Consider the following 12429-nt stretch of genomic DNA (forward strand, 5'->3'; position numbering starts at 1 on the left):
AACAGTAGCAGAGGCAGAAGACCAAGAAGAAAAAATCCAAGGGATGAAGATTATGCAACAAACGGATGCTTACTCACTTAAGAAACACATGGGCAATTAAACTTGGATAACATTTCCATATGTCAAATGGAAGCAGTTTAAGTCTGTTCACTCTTCAAAATTGCCAACTACATTGGAAGTGAAAGGGGCTCTATTATAAAAAAATCCCACTACTTTTTAACAGTGAGCCTCAAAGGCTTTTATAAACAAAGTAAATTGGATTATCACCCTTTTATAGGTTGTGATGGTAAGACACAGAGAAGTGACCTGACCATTCCTGGTCAAGAAAAATATGGGAACAAATTCAGAAACTTTTGGCCACCAGTAAGATAAAAATATGCAAGGATGGCTCAACACAAAACCACTACAGTTACTGTTTATTCTCTAAAATATATTTCAGCAAATAATTTTTGCAGACTTACACTAGAAATTAATATACTTCAATAAGGCAATTAGAGTAAGAATGGAATACAGTTCTGCTAAAGTATTATCAGACTCAGAAGTCTTATAAAATAGTATGGATCAAACCCTGTAATAGCCATTCCATATTCTCGTGGAACTGAAATAACTTGCTTGAACCTTGGTAATACGGGTGCTTTGAAGATTTCCCAAGACTTACCAGAAGCAGGCACCACTTCATCTTTTAGTCTGACAATAAGCTCAGTTGAGATATACTGGGAAACCCTTCACATTATTCCTCGGTAGACGGAACAACGACTGCCTGCCCATCCCTGATGAGAATGCAGTTTGAGGAAGAAAGCTGTTAGGCCAGTCAAGTAACAAACAATCGGATTTGGGTAGATGCACAGAAGCACTCTCATTTCTTCTGTTCTCCAGATGCAGATGTAGCTACAATTTGTATTCACAGATAAATTCAAGAGATAACAAGCTGCAAGTAGCTAAGACTACAGAGATGTCCCATTAGTAATTTTTTTAATCATTTCAGAGAGGAAACTACACAGAGCAGGGCAAAAACCTGAAGAAAATCTTTTTAGTAACCCAGCCAAAGAGAAATGTAAGGTAAATATATCTAAATACAAGGATGTAATGTAAATGTTGAAACTATGAGAGGGTAAGGTATTTTAAAGTCAGTTAAGTGACACAGAATAGCAAAGGTTAGGATTTCATAGCCACAGCAATTCCAGTACCACAATGCTTTGTGACATAAGAGGAATTTTGGGGCTTTAGACTCTCTGTCTGATATTTCTAAGTGATTTGCAATGTTGGCTCATGCATCATACATAAGAATTTGGGCAAGATCTGCTAAATCCTTCAGGTAGGTCCCATTATAAATTCAAACATGTCAAGCATGACATTAATACATCTCATAACAGAAGATATCTTGTGAGTATCACCATATTAATAGAAAAGGTATTGACACTGACATTTTTATTGAGTAGGATCTTTCTGCTGGTTAAACAATGACATAACTTTGACGATCTGCCTCAACTGTTGTTTTCAGCACAGGAACATACAATTCTGGTAAGATAAAAACTGCAATGGTGTCCAGCAAAATAAGGTTGCTACCATGGAAGCTTGGGTAGCTTTCTGAATTTAAAGCAATGATTAGAGACAATGCTTCCTCTAAGATAAGATAAAAGATCTTTCTTTAAAAAAATAACCTCAGAAGAATAAAGGCATCAAATGCCTCCCAAAGTGAGAGACTGTTATTATTGATTCCCATGTGTTGAGGCTGTTAGAACCTCCAAGACCCCAAAAATGTAGAGCTCACAGCACACACCCTTTTCCATTTTCCATTTCAATTTAATAAAGAATAAAGAGATGCCCTCATGGCAAAGCTACAAATCACTCAACTGTGCCCCAAAGAGCAGTTTGAGGTGAGATCACTAGCTTTCTAGTGGCCCAGGACAACAAAGTGAATTTCACACAATGAATTTTCTTTTATGTAACACTATAGAGAGTGGTTGATACCATTTCTGAATTTCAGTTCTGAAACATGCATCATTCTTGCACTTACTGCAAAACTCCCAATAAGAAAAAAAAATCAGAATTGGGAAGCATGATTTAATCATTTCTCTACCAACAATTTGGTCACTGTTTTACTGAAAGAAATCAATGAACTTTTAACATCTCTCTCAAGTCACAACTTTATAAACAGTTATATCACGGCAGCAAAATAAACAGTTTATCATTTCTGTTGTAGAGTAATATAAATGTTAACTAGTTGAAACTCTCATGAGAAAATATTTTGTAATTTAAGTACTATGTTTATATTCTTATGTATACCATTTTCACAGAACACAAGATTACAGACAGTAAAATATTAGAAATATGAAAAAATCCCACCAGAACAATTTTACACAAAAATCCTGATGACTTTCTTTATGAAGCCGTTTCCAGAAAACAAGTCTGCAGATTGTATGTTTATAGACTAATACAATATCTGGTGCTCTGGAAGTTTGCACCTTCCTAAAGTAAGCTTCAAAATCTCTACTCATTTGGAAGTGCAGGCACTTGAAAATATAACCACAGGGACCTGCCTGTATTCTCTTTGGATTTACAGCCTGAAACAACCAACAAAGAGTCACTCCTCCTGTTTAAATCCAGAAAGCAACAATGAACATGCAGTACCAACACGTGTCACAACTTTTATACAACCACTCCTTGCTAAAGCTATCTAGCACTTTTTGGAAGACCAAAATTCAGGTCAAATCACTGCTGAAAGGGGAGCAGAATCAGAATCATACTAGGACCATCTTGTAGAATGTCCCAGCCACAAAGGTGAAGCCTACTTTGGGAAGAGTGTATATTTTTAAAGAGACTTACTTTTAAAGCTGGTTTTGCAAGGAGGAAGCATTACAAGATTTAGTGGACCAGGAACAGGAGTCAACCATGTAACCTACACTCATTTGGAGGAAACCCTGCATAACAGTCTTACTGTCCTCTTGAAAAATGAAAAAGGTATAAACATCCATTCAGACTAGTTCATAATAATATGTTTGACTTATTCAGCAGATTTACATTCCTGTTTTCTAATGAACAAAAGGGAGAGATCCCTGCTGCTATTGCTTATTTAGTAACATTACCCTTCTATTATAGCTAGTTGTCATTAAATCCCAAACTCTCTATTTCAAGGGGAAAGGCTTTAATTTTACTTCTCTTGGCACACTGGAAACCATTTTAAATGGGGAAAAAACAGCGGACGTGAAATAAGAGCTCTGATTTAATGTTGTCAACAACTTCTGTACAGTTGCAAGGCCCAAAATATTGTGGAAAAATGTTGGAACACTTTTTCCATCTAAAAGTAGTGAAGACGTCACTTTAAAAACTCTAAAATGCATTAAACAGATCTCCTTTTCCACATTAAGAAATGATCATATGATCAAAATGAATTTAGCTTTTTATTTTCCTAATAAATTAACATATTACTCAAAAGTTTTATACTGATTCAGGCATCAAGCAGCTATACTCAAATGCTAGGAAGCATAATTTTAACAATTTTGTTACAACTGCTATGATGAAAATGAATGGAAATACATTGCTTTAATGTTCCCAATATCCCAGTTACAAAGTCTCATTACACATGTAATGTTCCTTGGTAACAGACACCCTGTTCCATGTTAAAATTCCATCAGGATAGACCCATAAAGACTTAGCACTGTTTTTTCCTTTTTGGTTTAAGAAGTGAATAGAGAATATCAAACAGAACTTTCCATAAACATCTTATATTATATATGATGCAAGATGAACAAGTTGCTACGGTTACTACATCATTGAATTACATTTGGGAAAACATTCATATACCATTGTGCGTCCCTGAAAGAACTTACATTGTCAAGTACTGCACAAAACATTTTTGATGATACCAAAAAACAATTCAGGATAAGTTAGCATCAATTTTATGATACTGAAATACTCCAGTTAGTAAAACAAAACTAAACCAACAGATGTGTTAGCATTATAACGTCAACTTTTTCACACACTAAACGTCCTTATCTAAACTGGATAATGTTTGATCAGTCTTAAAAGGAATGGCATAAAAAAGCCAAATTACCTCAGGATGAATCTCAAAACTAAATGAAACAGCTGTCTTAAAAACACAGCTTTATTTTGCTTCAAGGGAACTAAAAGCAAAGGAACACCATAAACAGCAATACCATTTCTCTGTGGAACTATTTCTGGTCACTGTCAAAGACAGGGGACTTGACTGGATGGGCTCTGCTCTGAGCCAGTGCAGCTGTTCTTATGCTCTTATGTACTTTACACATAGCCCTGCCTAATTGCTGCTGAACATAATTTTGCACATTTCCATTAAGTACTTACTGACTTTATCAGCCTGTGAACACAATTAATAAAGTTTCCCAATACATAATCTGGTCGTTGCTACAAAGTTTCTTGGAACAATACACGACTGCCTTGCCCCTGCAGTCATGTCTATTAAAAATTCCCACCAACAAATCGAGTTTCCCAGGACACTACAAGATACAAACAAAGGGAAATCTCATTTGAACAGTGAAGTGGGCTAAAGAGTTGACAACAACTTTACATATTGTCATTGCCCAGTAGCTGAGTACTATTATATGAGCCCACGCAGCTTACATGAATCATTCTATTGCAGTCACTGACTAAAACCAGAAGTTTGGTCTGTATTTCATACAGGTCTGTCTTTCATTGATGCCTATACCTGGGAATCCCTCTCCTGGTGACTAGAAGTAGTCATATTTACTTATTTTGCACATTTTCACCTGGGAGTTCTAGTTCTATGAGTAATGAAGTGTACTTGGGGCATTGATTCAAAGCTCTGTATTCAGAAATTGTAATTTTTTCAGCTTGGGGAAATGTTGTGTATCACAGCTAATTGGAAGGGCATATTAATCTCAAGAAAAAGAAAGAACTTCTCTCCTCCCCAGACTGCAGCTTCTTTTATAAACATTAGTTTCTTTTCTATGGGAGGATAAAATTATGCAAAACTATGCTGGGTATTGGGAGCAAGACAGCTGGGGGAAATGCCTGAACATTGCTTATTTATCATGAGGTCAAATAACTGTTATGCTGGGCTCAAAAGGTTACCTCGTGTTGGAAGTTACAAAGGCTTAGCTATTCACTTTTCCCATAAAAGCCAGTGATGTTCTTGCCTTGTGCTTCAAACCAGTCCTAGGAGTTTGCCAGCCATAAAGGACTCAAACATTCCCTGTAGTCTCTACAAGTGAATAAATACTCAAGAGTTCAGTGAATTCCCCAGTTTGCTTGAGCCACCCTGATTCCATTCATTAAATGTTTTTTTTCCCCAAGGATTTAAGAATTAAAGCATTAACAGTTGCATGATTTAAAACGTTAATCTTAAAAAAATTTACCTTATAATTTCTTCTTTAATAGTCTGTTATGTAAGGAATTTCCTACAGCCACTGAGTAAACAATTACCGTAGTTTGGTAGATTTTCCATTTCTTTTGTGTTTAATTCTTTCTACAGGATACAGATGTCTCCACAGTTATTGAATGCAAACATTTGCATAATTCATGGCTTCCAATTTAGGCTGTTACTTACATTAAGATAGCTTTTATAAACTGAGTTATCAAGACCAGTTAATAAGGTACTCTTTTCTACAAAGTACTTTGAAGCAGTTCTGTTAATTCAGAGAAAAGAATTTTCATTCGAAGTGTGTAGCATTATGAGTATATATACAAAAAACTGTAGGTTTTGCATGCAGTATTACCAAAATAAATCTACATTCCTCTGTGGGAACTTTTCATATGATAGCAATTCCTAGGGAAAATATATAAAAGCTGACTTATTTTTTCCACAAGACAGATATTTTTCTCAAAGGAGTAATACTGAACACAGCTGTGGAAATATTAGATACTCAACAACACTACCAACCAAGACAAGAATCTTCTAAGTGAATTATGTAATGGTATTTTTAAAGGATTAAAATTAGGAAAAAGAATTAAAATTGACTTCATTTTTTTCACAGCAATATCTCCAAAATCCTTAAAGTTGTCTATGCCATTACATTTTCTCCTCTGGCCTCATGCATTCTGTTCCTTAAAAATCTTCATAGTTAGGGAACAAGTGCCCTCATGAATATTTCATCGTTCATATCCCCTTTTAAATGACTACTCTTCATGAATATATATGGCTTGCTTTCTTCTAATGCAATATAGTTCTGAACTTCTTCAGTGAAACCTGTTTGCTACCAGTATTCCAGGGAGAACTCTTTTTCCATTTTTTTCCAGCACAGTTTGGCTCTCATAACAAAGAAATCAGGAAGCAAGACCTTTCCTCTTTCAATTAGACCAATTACTTTTTGGGTCTATATAAAACATTAAAATCTACTATACTTTCCTGCACATTTCCACAGCTGAATTCTAAATGTTTCATGAAGTATTTCCATTTGGTTTGAACCTGCCACCCACTCATTACTTCTGTGTTAACCTAGTTTTTGCATTGGAAAAAGCAAAATAATTATTCCCTTTCTTTCTTGATGACATATGGGTTCAAATAGATCTGTATTACCTTTATTCTGTATTTATTTTGAAAGTTATTTGATAGCCTCTGTAAAACCTTAAATGAAACAAACAGTGATTAATTCTCCATTTTAGCTGAATCACATTTCTTCTGAGCGAAGAACAGCCCGTGGTTTTATGTGAGGAGACGTGCATCTGTTACATTAATTGCAAAATACGTAGAAATTATAAAAACCATGAAACAAAAGTATAGTTGCAGTTTGAATCATATGCTCACAACTTACCAAAGATTTATTTTGTTAAACTAGCAAACTACAAGTTATACATTGGTAAGCAAGCTTACTTTCTAAAGTCAAAGCTACTTTGAACTGCTGTGGGCAAGCCAAATGGAAATTACCCTTTGTGGAATATAAGCACTCAAGAAAAAAAGAATAGCCTCTGCTTTACAAATTGTTCTACAAAAAAGATCTCATTTTCAATACCGCAAGTTAATATGCAATTATGACATATGTTTTCTTTCAATTTACATAAGTATTTCCACTGAGTGGTAAAAGTAACTTCTATCATCTAGTGAATTTCTATGATACAAAGCAGTGCAAACCCATCCAGGAACCAAGCATCTGAACTAATACAGTCCTGGTTTTCCAAACAAATACCTTTGAAAATAGTCTGTTAGGATAGCTGTCAGACAATTCTAACTTCTCTGCTAGTTTCTACATGGTCTTTTAGCTTAGGTTGGAGGTTTTTGTCTTCCAATTTCTTTTATTTTTTATCAACTCTGCTTTAACATCTACCACACCACATCGCTGCGTGGTGCAATGGCAAGCGAGACTGAGCTCACGCCTAGATTCTACCAGCCATAGGCCTTTACTGCTGAAATCAAAGTAACCACGTTGTTCGAGGCTGTAGCAGATTCAACTTTTTGAATACCACATACCCACAGAGGGAATAATGCCAAGAATGTGTTTGTTACTTTATACACACAAGTTTTGGTTTTTAATACGTAAGCACAACTAGTATGAACAGCTGCAGAACCTCAATATATTTTCACTGATGATAAAATAGACCTAGCAGCATAGTTATTAGATATGTTACAGTACAACAAATATTGCAGGTTTTCCGTAATTTACATCTAATTCCTATATTTGTTCCTTTTCTTCTTATGCTTAGTTGTGGTTTTCCCCTACAGGTGAAATGGGAAAAGAGTTTGTGCTAAAAATCAGCAAAACACTACAATATGTAAGTAATAAAAGTGAATTTAGTTGTCTTTAAAAGTGCCAACTTGGAGAAAATATAGATTACATAATACTTATGATTTAATAACAGCATAATTGTGAGAAAATAATATTAAAACCATAACAGCAGTAGTTAACTACAATTAAAGCAGACTTTTTCAGAAGTTTCCCAACGTACTTGCTGTTAGACCCAACCTTGCACGACAGAGTTACTGCTATTGTGTCAATGAGACACAAATAAGACCCTCCTATAAAATTCCCAGGAACAAAACATGCATCTGAGAACACAGGCTAGGTTAATTAATATGGTAGGGAAATCACTTCTTTACTGAAATAATATCCTTCTTTTTATTAGAAATGTTTCTGAAAGCTTTCATGGCAACTACTCCGAAGTAACAAATTGTGTGTTTTAAAACTTGCAAACAACTGTAGTTTGGAGATCTTCCTAGAAATACTGTTACTGTTTCCATCTACAAAACAGTATATGCTCAAAGTACATGCAAACATTTATGGACCCACTTTCTTCATTAGACATAGAAGTGCAAACTGTAGTCAAGCACTATGTTATAAATGTGGTATTTACTGCTTTTTCCAACAGTGTATCACAAACTGAGTCAAAGTCATCTTCTTTTGGATCTTTGCATTTCTAATGTAATATAAATTACTTCTGTTGATAAATAAAGTTAGGAAAAATCATAATACCAAATTAAATTAAATAATCTTTGCAGTCTAACATACTTTGAAAACTTTATTTCATATTTTCTGGAATACAAAGGACTCGATGGCCAGGTTTCTTTTTTCTTAAAACTACCAACTCAATGGAAATTGATGACAGTTACCACTTTAATGTTGCCTTTATGTTCTGAACAATATAAATCTAGAAAAAGGTTATGTATAAGAAAACATATCCATTTACACTTGCATATTATTCATACTGTTTGTTAAAACAACGGCGGAAATGGAAAAAACCCAGCATTTGCAGGTGATCAGGTTTTATTTTTTTTTAATTGTTAACCTTTGGCAGAGTAAATGCTTGATACTCAATGAGGAAGTGCTGTGCTCAGTCCAGCTTGTATTCTGAAACAGAAAATTTTCCTTTAGAACTTATTATCAGAGTGATTCAGTAGTTTGGCACTGGTTGCAGAGCTTTTCATTTTAACTACTGTTTGATTTTCCATGAAAGAACGTCTAGTGTTTCCGATGTCTGTAAGGCAGATAAATACCCATATTCCATAAAAATGCCATGTAACATTATCCAAACTTGTAAGTAGCATCAAAAGCAAGACTAACAATTGACATGTGCAGAAACCAAAACTGTTTCAAGACCTTCATTCATCAAGCAGGTTATTTTTAAGGCAGAGCAGTTTCCTGATCCAGTTAAGTACACAAACCTTGTTACAAGACCAAGAAGATGAGCATCAAGGCAGGAATAAGCTAGCTGGGGACTTCTTAAATTGGCATTCCCCCACACAGAAATTTGTATTAAAATATAGCCTAAGGTAGAACAAAGTTAACTTACTCTCCTAAGGCAACACAAACTATCCACAAGGGTGAAAAATAAGATCTGTCTCTTCAGGTTACTATTTTGCCTCTCCAGTCATTCCAGATCACCACATTCTTGCATGCATAAAACATGACAATCACATGGATGTGTGTACATGCACACTTGACTTTATAGCTCTTTCTGTACCTGATACAGCAAGCTATGAATTCCCCTTCAATATGTTGCTAATAAATGCCATAGACTTTGACTGCAAAATGAAACTCTATATTTTGTTGCAATTTCTAAGTGAGCTGTCAAAAATATGCAAAAATATATGCATGTATTAATGAGTGACAGTTAATTCATACATGATAATAAATAATAGTGATTATTTGATATACATATAAATACTGAAGAATCAAGATGAACTACAGAAGCTGAATAATAGTTTTTCTATACTCAGCTAGCTTAAATGGCGTGGTTCGGCTTGGGAAGAGCCAAAACTTAGCTAAAATCAAAATATGCAACTGCACTCCACATGGACTGGTTGTGAGCATGAAAGGAGTATGTCATGTTATTAAAATGTGATGGACAGTCTCCAAGACAGATTTGTGCAGTTGATGTTAGATTCATCACTTTATGTAAACCACATTTATAAACAGTGCTAGAAAATGAAAAAGTACTTAGTTTGCCTTACAATAACAAATGTATACAAGATCAGCTTAAAAAAAAGACTGCAACGTAAGCATTAGCCACATATGGCAGCATATGCTTGCTTGCTTGGACATATAAAGTAATACATATACAGTGATTTTTCAATAAAGAAATCAAGATAGCAATTTACATCACTGAAGCGATAATGTTAAATGTAAAACATCATCCAAATTTTTTTTTCATTTGCATATTTCACCATAGTGGAAGACAGAATTCTGAACCACTACATGCTGGATATACTCCTATCCTTTGCCTCAGATATTAATCTCCACTACTCATAAAAGTTACATACGTATTTTAAGACAAGAGAGAATTCTAATTTTCAAACAATTCTTTCATCGGTGGAAATAGAAGTCACTGAAAAAGTCTGAGTGAACAGTTTGACCTCATATAATCTTCTAGTTATTTAAACATGTAATATTTTGTAGGAAAATATACATCATACATTTGCTTGCAAGGAAAATACCCTCAGACTACTTTCTATTGAAGAGTATCTCTCTTCGTTAAGACCCCAACATCACAGATTAAGCACTTGTGACAGACACATTTTTCAATCAGGCTATTTAAAACCAAAATGTCACTATTAATGAAACAGTAGAAGCAGTAAGATATCACAGTTTTTTCTTTTAATAGCATCTTCAGCCACCTCACCTCAAATCAATTGCTTTCAACACAGCCAAGAAAGTGGCATTTGATCCTGCCTCACAAGGCTGTGGCTACAACCTTGGAACGGCTGTGCATTCTACATAAGTACACTGTAGTCTTACCCTAAAAAGTGAGGGGAACATTGACCCAAGTACCTAGCATCAATTCTTTCCTTTGCACACTGCAAGTTTCATTCAGAACTCCACAGCTGCCCTACTGTGCTGGCTCATGTAATGACTTTGGGTCCAAAAAGTATACTGGAAACAGTGATCCTGGAGAGGAATCCTGCAATAGTAGCTAGTTTTTAATAAACTGGAAATAAGATTCATTTGTTTAAAAGAACAGGCTCAAAACCTAAATCGAGAACCACTGGCCTATTTTAGTTTTTAGTACTGCTATCAACAGTTACCATCTCAAGTTCAGAATCTGGTAGTCAAGAGACTTGAAAAGGTGACTTCTGGATATTTTATTTTAGAATGCCATTATACTCACAATCAAAATACTAAATCCATATCTTGAGATATTAAACAATTTCATTACAAGAACAGCATGTTAGTATAAGCAGTATTTATTTCTACCATACTGATACTATACATTTCACAAAATATATAGGTAATCTATTATAAGATTGTGGCATTTTTTCCAGATACTACCACTCCATGTGTCAGCAATATGTAGCATGGCTATGACAAACTTTATATACACAGGAATGTGTTACTATCCCCAGAATCAACTAAAAGATAAAATAATATATTTTTTTTAAAAAAAGTATTTATCCAGATTTGAGATGTTGGCTAAACATCAGGAACAGGGAGAACTGCTGCAAAACAAGGTTCAGCTGAAATTGCTGATTCAACACTTCACTGTTGGAAGGAGAAGTGAAAAAGAAGAAACTAGTACATTTATATGACAACCCTCAGGCCCTGCTCTCTTCTATTAAGGAGCCAAGAAAGTGTTGGAGGTTTTTTAAACAGCAATTTAATACAAATTTGCTCAAGTAAATGCATCCAAACCAATCTATGCAAAACACAGGGGAGTGTTTGCCCAGGAAGCTTCGGTTTCTAAATGCAGGCAAGAGAATGCAGATATACGCAATTCGATATTTTAAAAAAGTTTAAGATCATTCTTCAGATTTTTACATGGGAATATGATTGCTTTTGAAACTGTAATTTTATTCCTTGGGAAAAGTGATAGGGAAAATCTTTTTCATCATTCATCTACGCTACTGGAACTGGAACACATGCAAAAACAATGTAGCAGGTAACACAAGCCTTATCTTGTTTGATATGACAGCACCAAAGTTTTAATTTTTGGCATAGTATCTTTTTCTTCCTAAAGAAAGTAACAGTAGACAAAATAACTGATATGCGACTGAAACCATCATTTTGCAAACACCACCATGTTACGTGTGTATTTAAAAAAAAAAAAAAATCCAGGCTACTTTTCTGCAGCAAGACCAGACTCTTAACAGAGAAAGGAGTAAATTAAAGAAACAGATGAAGTCAGACGTTCGTGAATTGGATAGATAAAAATTATCGTCAATTTAAAGACACAAACTGTTACGTTGAAACTCTTGCCTTAGGTAAACTCATTTTGTCATACATTTCTGAGGTATATATAAACAGGCAGCCTACTCAAGGTAAACAAAGAATAACCCAGTTTCTAAATATTGTGATTTGCATGTCAGTACAAACAATACAACTCAATCCCAATTCTCAAAAGCTTTGTTTTAAGCTCACAACTTCAATCCTTAACATATAACATTGCAAATATTGTCTCTATTTTAAATAAAAGATACGCTTAATTTCTCATTCACAAGAGAAATAAATTAACTATATTGACTACTAAAATCTGATCTACATTTTACATTCTTGAACCATCTTCCCC

General features: G+C 34.6%; 1 protein-coding gene across 4 annotated transcripts in view; it reads right to left on the minus strand.

Annotated features, from left to right (window-relative positions):
• CENPP (centromere protein P) overlaps positions 1 to 12429 on the minus strand; it is a 149956-nt gene that overhangs the window by 56181 nt on the left and 81346 nt on the right. The gene's annotated exons all lie outside the window — the stretch shown is intronic.

Source organism: Grus americana, chromosome 11 (genome assembly GCF_028858705.1).
Source record: "Grus americana isolate bGruAme1 chromosome 11, bGruAme1.mat, whole genome shotgun sequence".
Lineage (NCBI taxonomy): Eukaryota > Metazoa > Chordata > Aves > Gruiformes > Gruidae > Grus > Grus americana.